Consider the following 8,151-nt stretch of genomic DNA (forward strand, 5'->3'; position numbering starts at 1 on the left):
CTGATGTGTTAACACGTTCCCTGTCCGCTGAGCCACATATGGTTCAGTAAACGTGCGCCTGATATGCACTGATACGTTCCTGAGCCATATGTGCGTCAGGGGGTATATGAACCAAATGTGTTTCATGGACGTGCAGAGGCAAAAATGTCCGCTCATGGACCATATGTGTTTCAGGTAGAAATACCCTACATCCGTTTTTTTTTAAATTAATATTATTACTAAAGCTATCCTATGACTACAAAAAAAAAACAAATTATTCAAAAAACCCTGTTGGACTTGTCGGTCAATTTTGCATTTTTGTATTGGGACAGGGAACGTGTTAAGAAGCGAGCATAAGATCTACTCAGATTTCTTCGGAGGTCGAGTAGATTTAATGAAAATTAAAAAGGGAATCCGCGTGCAGTACAATGGATTTAATTGTGTCTGAGTGCTGTACTTGCTAGTCAGTCACGACAAAAAAAGCACCGTTTTCTCAGCTAATCTCCAAAGTTAAATTTAACTTTTTCATACCGATACAGCGTGAAAAAGCCATGAAAAAGCGTCTTAAAAAATAACCATCTGCCGTTCGGAAGGGGCATAAGACTATAGGTCCCTCATCGAACAACAACCAACAAAGATTGTAAGCACCAATTATAGTCGTATATATCCAGTCAACGTCAAAAGAAAGTGTAGACAACATAAGTTTTGACTATTTATTTATTTATTTTATAATTTCAATTATTTTTTTATAAAAATATTTTTTTTATACACTTCTTCACTTAGCTGCCAGGTAGGGTTGTAACCAGAGTAAGGTTGTATTTAGATTGGCGAGTAGTGAATACTTAATCAACGTTTACATCACTCAAGCTTCGATTCATGCCCTCAGCAATGTATACAATTTGTAAAAATATAGTGAAACTTCAAATAGACACATTTTTTTGGGCGCTATCTTGTGCAGTTTCTGCATTTAACGATTACTCAACATTTTTTTTTTTTACATGGAAGACAACTCTCAAAACCGACAGCAGAAAAAGTGGTCAAAAATCAACATAATTTCTGAACCACTTGGAACTTGCACTTTATAATACGAAAAGGATGTATAAAACTGCGTAGGTGAAATTTTTCTGATAAAAAAGTTCGAAATTTTAATGGAAATTTGCCGCATTTTTACAAATTTTATTCAAAGTTCGAAGCATTGTTTTACATAGTTTTCGTTGTAGTATAAACTATATTTGTATAAAAAATAATTGAAATAGTCAAAACTGAACAATGTGTGGTGTACACCTTTTGACGCTCATAGTAAATACAGGGTGGCTGATGAAAGCCGCTACCAAAAAAAAATTGAATAACTTTTTTTCTTTTCAAGTTATCTGTTCCATTTTTGTTTTAATTTGCAGATTGATCTTTAAAATTTATTAAAATGGATAACTGGGACACGCAAACAAGAATTTGATGATTTTAATGAGACTGGTGAATAATTTTGCTGAGCAAGGAACAGTCGCAAGAAGGCCTTATCATCGAAACCCACCAGTTAGGACGGAGGAAACGATCGCTGCTGTAGCTGCAGCTATACAAAGCAATCCAAGGGTTTCAACAAGAAGCTTATCTGCTCAACTTGGTGTCAGCCGACAGTCTTTGCAAACAATAATGCACAAAGATTTAGACTTATTTCCCTACAAAATTCAAATGGTTAACTAACTGAATGCAGCAGACTTGCCGATTCGCTTGGAATTTTGCCAGAAGATCCTGCAAATGGTGGAAGAAGACCAAAACATGTTAAACTGCCTTTTCATGTCTGATGAGGCCCATTTCGATTTAAACGGCAATGTGAACAAACAAAATTGTCGAATATGGAGTACTTCTAACCCACAGATACTCCATGAGACGGAATTGCATCCTCTTCGCGTGACAGTGTGGTGTGCGGTTTCTTCACGCTGTATTGTCGGGCCTTATTTTTTTGAAGAAAATGGTCACACCGTTACGGTTACTGGAGACCGTTATTTGAAAATGCTGAAAGAATTTTTCTATCCAGAACTACGCCGAAAGAGAATTCCTTTCAACTCTGTGTGGTTTCAACAAGATGGGGCAACGTCTCACATGGCCCAGACTGTTATGACAGAGTTGCGACGAAAATTTCCCAATAAACTGATTTCATGAAACTCCGAATTTCGTTGGCCCCCCAGGTCGCCTGACCTTACTGCACCTGACTTTTTCTTGTGGGGTTTATGTAAACAAGAAGTTTATAAAACAAAGCCAACAAATTTGGATGAACTAAAACAATCCATTCGGGCAACAATTGCGGCTATTCCTGTCGCAACTCTCAAAGCAGTAATGAACAACTTTTGACTAAGATGCCGCACTTCTGTCAACGAGCATGGGGGGCATTTAAATTCAATTATTTTTAAAACTAGTTAAGCTACATTTAATAAAATTGAATGACCTTCAACTTGAAAAAAAAAAAATAAATGAGTTATTTGAGTTTCTTAATGTAGCAAAATTCATCAGCCACCCTGTATATATAAACTTATTCAAGTCTAAAGTGCATATTTTATGTTTGAAGTTTGGTTGATTTGCCCTTTAAATCTTGTTGTGAGGTTGGAGGAAATTCTGAAAGTGAAGTAAAATTGCAATTAAGGCGATGCGAATTAAGAACTGCTGATTTTGCCTTAAGGGTCCCGGTGGTTTGAGCTCGAAAATTTTGGGTATTTTCAGAAAGTTTTTTTTACAATCAAAAAAAGTGAAAAACGATATTTAAATTTTGTATGTTTTTTATTAACTTCTTTTACATACAAAAAAAAAAAATATATTTTTAATAACATTAAAATAAATTTTTTAAAATAATAATTTTAATAACATAAATTTTTTTCATTTTAATAAAAAGCTAATAGTAATAGTAATATTAATAATTTTTTTTTTATTAAAATGAAAAAAATAAATTTTTAATTTTAAAAATGGCGTTGAAGCTGACCCTCCCGAAAAATTGGACCTAGACGGTGTTGTCCATTTTGACTCTTCTATTTATCTGAAACATAAAAACCAAAAAAACTATTCATCAGTATTACTGTAGCTATGTCCCGTACTAGAATAAAAAAGAAAAAAATTACACAAAGTGGCGCGGTTTTGAATTTGGCACTCAAAAACACGTTGTTGTTTTTAAGTTTTTTAATGAAAAAAAAAGAAATATTTAAAATAATAATATGATTTTAGTACGGGCTATAGCCATTGATGTTGTAAACAACATATTAAAAATTTCAGACGATTCGGTTGAATAGTTTTTAGTTTTGACAACACCAGGCCGAATAAAGTAGTTTTGAGATAATTGAGTTTAAAGTTTTGAGAGTGGATAGTTTCCATTGATGTCGCCGCATGACGAATCTGACTCCACATGCTAAAACGGCTGTATAATCGAAAATACTGGAATATCCTTCCAAAAATTTGACTGTATATTCTTAAAAGCCCATACTTTCGAAATATCAAAAGAAAAAAGTCATTTTTTTGAAAATTCTAAACCACCGGCACTCCTTAACAGTACGTAATTGAACAAGAAAATTTAGGGATTTTACTACAACAGCCTTGCCTTAGTTTCGGAGCAAGCTAATCTAATTTTTTCTGGCAGTTAAAAAAAGAAAACGAGTTAAAAGGAACTTTAAAGGTAGCAATATTTAAAAAAAGCCTAAAACTTCGTCGATTAAAGATAATTATGCGGGGGCTTACATGTGGTCCCTAAAAAATATATATGTGTGTGCGTACTGATGTAAGTATGATTGTTTTATTTTTATTTTATTTTTTGTTATTTCAAAACAATCACTAACTTATGCTCATAAACTGAAATTTGTTTGAAATGCTTAATAAAGTGAAATTTTCATCTGTACGTAAAAGTAAAGTAAAAATAATTGGCGCGCATACTTCTGTTAGGAGGTGTTTTGCCATTGCCTGCCGAGGGGCGACCGCTATTAGAAAAAACTTGTTTGGAAGTAAATATGTTTAAATAGTTATGAATTTAATAAGAGGTTTATCTTACGTGGTTTTTATTAAAACCTAAAAAACCGGTCTTTACAAATTAGATTAAATAAAATTTTGTAAATTTCAGACCAAGAAGAGGAAAAAATTACAAATGAAAAATTTACAATTGGAAAATAATTCTTATGAGCGCATCCTGGAAGAAAGTAAAAACAATTCCAAAAAAAAAATCTATAAAACTCGTTTAAGGTTTCTTTGCTTTAAGTTTCCCTAAGGAGACTACTTCGGTAAAAGTTATAAATCTCCGCAGGTTTTTCTTTGATTTCCTTGAAATCTGAACACAGAAGAAGAAAGTAAGAAAATCAACAAATTCGAAGCTTTGAAAATAAATGCATCAAATTCGTTTAAAATTTTCTTTGTTTCAAATTTCTCTAACTATATATCCCCGTAATTTTCTCTGATTTCCTCGAAATTTTGACACAGTTTATTTAAGAAAAAGTAGAATGAAAAAACCAAATTTAATCTTTTAAAAATAAATGTTTTATGCCGTTATAACAACAACATAAACATTTTGCATGGACGACTTGGGGTATGTTAGAAGTCTCCTCCGTAGAAGCGGCGTGAATTGGTTACCAAGATCGTGCGATTAGACCTCGATACCTTATTGTTTTGGGAAGCTAGCAAAGCTAGGAAGTCGCAGATATATTCCAAAATTTCACAATCGACTGATTTCATTAAATTACCAGGCAGGCTATTACTCAATTTCTGTCGGATCTATGCGGGAAAGTCAATGAAAATTGGATCAGTTGTGCCATCGTGCGAAGCCGCAACGGACATTTGAATCACACATCAATACTTTAAAAAATATAAATAAAAGGGAAAAATTATTATTATTTGTTTGTGAATTGCAATTATTAAGCTGCCACCGTAGCCGAATAGGTTAATGCGTGTCTAACATTGAGGTGAACAGGTTTGAATCTCCGTGTAGGAACAACAAATAATAGAAACGTTTTTTCTAATAGCGCTCGCTCCCTCGCCAGTCAAAGGCGAATCTCCGAATGTATATTATTTCTATCATAAAAATTATTCATCAAATTTGCATTCAATTTAGCGGTAAACACTAATAAACGCGCAAATCCTTTTTTTGGAGAGGCAGTCCTAAATATGAACTTTAAATGGATGTTTAACAGTTCATTGAAGTGATCGATTATCAGCAGAACACCAGGACTGACAACAATTCGCTCAAAAGGAATAATCATTCGTGAATATCTTTTTTATTTCCTTGTTCACTTCGCTCGAGAGCATACGGCCTCGACAAGACTCTTCCATTGTATACAGTGTTGGGCTGTTGTTTTTGTGGTGTCCCATGTGATATCGGCATCTGCTAGTTCGCGCAACATCGACTTCGCCAAGTGATCTTTGAATATTACACTTGCCCAATGCCGTTCTGGATTTGCCTTTGCCCATGCAAGCCTTTTTTCATTTGGTTATAATGGAAGCAGCGGTTTTTTTGTTTTTTCAATATATCCCGTAATTTGAGGATTTAACTATTTTGTTTCAGTGCTTCAATTCGTAAAAACAACGAAAAAACGTAGAAAACTAAGGAATGACACAAGCGTACTGTGAAAGAAATGCGCCTATTTAGCAGAATTTAAATTTTTTTTATAACGCAGTTCTTAGTTTGAATTTTGCCGGCCATGCTTCTGTTAGTTAAACTTTACATACTAGGATAACACAAAACAAATTTTTTTGGGGTTACCGCCTTTTTTTATGGCCAAAAAAATCAGACACTTATTTTTTTATTTAATATTTACCCTTGTCGCTGTGCCTCGTTGCTGTGCTTACCGGTCACTGGACGATCGCAGAAGCTGTTGGGAGCTTTCAGAGAAGGAGACTGTTGAGCACTTTCTCTGTAAATGCCCGGGTTTGACAGCTAGACGATTAAGATCACTTCTTTGACAGCCTGGGGCAGTGCGCCAACCTAAATCCCATCAATCTTCTCCATCATATCAACAGTCTGGTTGGCTGTAGATATCTGCCTGTTGGAGGTCTCATAATGGTATCAAAACGGCGCTTTAGTGCTACTTGAGGAGTGCCAGACTGGCACTTCAACCATTTCCCCTACCTAACTACCTACCCTTGCCGCCAACATTTTGAAAAGTGCCCTTGAATTTCCTTGGGAAAAATGCACCTGTCATACAACATAACATAACGTAACATAACATAACATAACATATCATAACATAACATAACATAACGGTATTATTTAATCTCCTCTTTTCATTCCCCTTCATAATTATTCGAAAATAATACCCCATCATCTATTTAAAAGTTGTATTTATTTCTTACTTTTAACATTTTGAAATCATTTTGAGTGTTTTTCAAGGCCCTTGCAAAAATAATAGCTCGGCCAAACACCCAACAAAGGTTTTAATGTTAGGTTGTTTGTACTTATTTATGAGCTGCCCCAAAGTAATAAACATCTTTGGAGCAAATGCAATTTAATTTTTCAATTGATTCAGTTTGGCGAAATTATTTCACTATAATTATTTTTTAACGCTCACCAAAAACCAATGACATGAAAAAGCTTTTCATAAAAACTAGCTGGCATTCGGCGGCGACATTCAAGTTGAAGGAGAAACTTTCTCAATTAAATGTTTCACTTGGCCTAAACTTGTCAAGATTGCAAAAGCCACACAGTATTATTGTATTGACGCCGAGCATCATAGGCTTATGTAATATAATATATTTTAGTTTACTTATTTGTTGAAAAAAAAAATTAAAAACAAATAAAAAATAAATTTCATGTTTTTCTCAGCCTTGGCAACGAGACGTTATGTTGAGACTGAGTAATGCCATACGTTTCGAATGGAAATCGCCAAAAATTCGATTTTGTCACGTTCTTTAGAGGAATAACGTCAGAGAGATTTATGCACATATGTGCTTACGTGTGTATGTGTTACATAGCGCTCAGACGTCCATAAAAGTCCTCATATTTCTACATGCATACATATGTACATATATGTAAGCGGGCGCGCATAAGTATTTATTTCCATTTCAGTATTTATTTTTACTACAGAAAAATGATGACCTAATTTTCTTTAGAAATTAATTGCTAAACAAATTCCTGGCTAGAAAACTAAGTTTCAAATTTTTTTTCGGCTCTTTTAAGCAATTTTATGTATAAATATATATATATATGTATGTATATAAAGGGCGGTTAAATTTCAAGGGCCGATGTTGAACATGAACCACACCTAAACGTCAAGTTCTTTTGTGCATTTTATTTGAAATTTTTCAATTTCAGACTAACTCAATTTAAACCATGGAAAGATAAACAACCAAGTCAATGGTCAGAATGGTGGCAGGAAATGGCAACAGTGAATGACCAATTTTCGAAGAAAATCATTTTCAGTGATGAGGCACATAATCACCTCAGTGGATTTGTAACATAAACAGAATGGCCGCATTTGGGCAAATGATAATCCAAGAGTGATTGCCGAAAAACCAATGCACCCACAAAGAGTGACTGTTTGGTGCGGTTTATGGGCCGGCGGCATCATTGGACGTATTTTTTCCAAAATGAGGCCGGCCAGGCAGTTACTGTGAATAGTGCTCGCGATCGTGAGATGAGAACGAACTTTTTATGGCCCGAATTGGAAGATATGGAGGTGGACGATATGTGGTTTCAACAGGACGGTGCCACTTGTCACATAGCTAACGAAACAATAACTCTTTTGCGCGAAAAATTTGATGACCGAATAATCTCACGTCGCGGTGATGTCAATTGGCCGCCAAGAGCATGTGATTTGACGCCGTTGGACTTCTTTCTTTGGGGTTATTTGAAAGAAAAGGTGTACGTCGATAAGCTAGCAATAATTCAAGAGCTAAAGAATGAGATAGTTCGGCACATTAACGGCATAGAACCTCAATTATGCCTCAGCGTCATCGAAAATTTGGACCATCGGATGGAGGTGTGCCGCCGAGACCGCGGCGGCCATTTGGCCGATATTTTGTTCTATACGTAATTGAGCCATACCAATATTATCATAATAAAGAGAAATGACAATAATTTCCTAAAAAAAGTGTATTTTATTCAAAATTAACATCGGCCCTTGAAACTTAACTACCCTTTAGTATAAACATAACTTTATTCCATACTTACAGCCACAAAACACCGCTTCCACTTCGTGCAAATAATTTCAAGTTCCA

Source organism: Anastrepha obliqua, chromosome 4 (assembly GCF_027943255.1).
Source record: "Anastrepha obliqua isolate idAnaObli1 chromosome 4, idAnaObli1_1.0, whole genome shotgun sequence".
NCBI classification, from domain to species: domain Eukaryota; kingdom Metazoa; phylum Arthropoda; class Insecta; order Diptera; family Tephritidae; genus Anastrepha; species Anastrepha obliqua.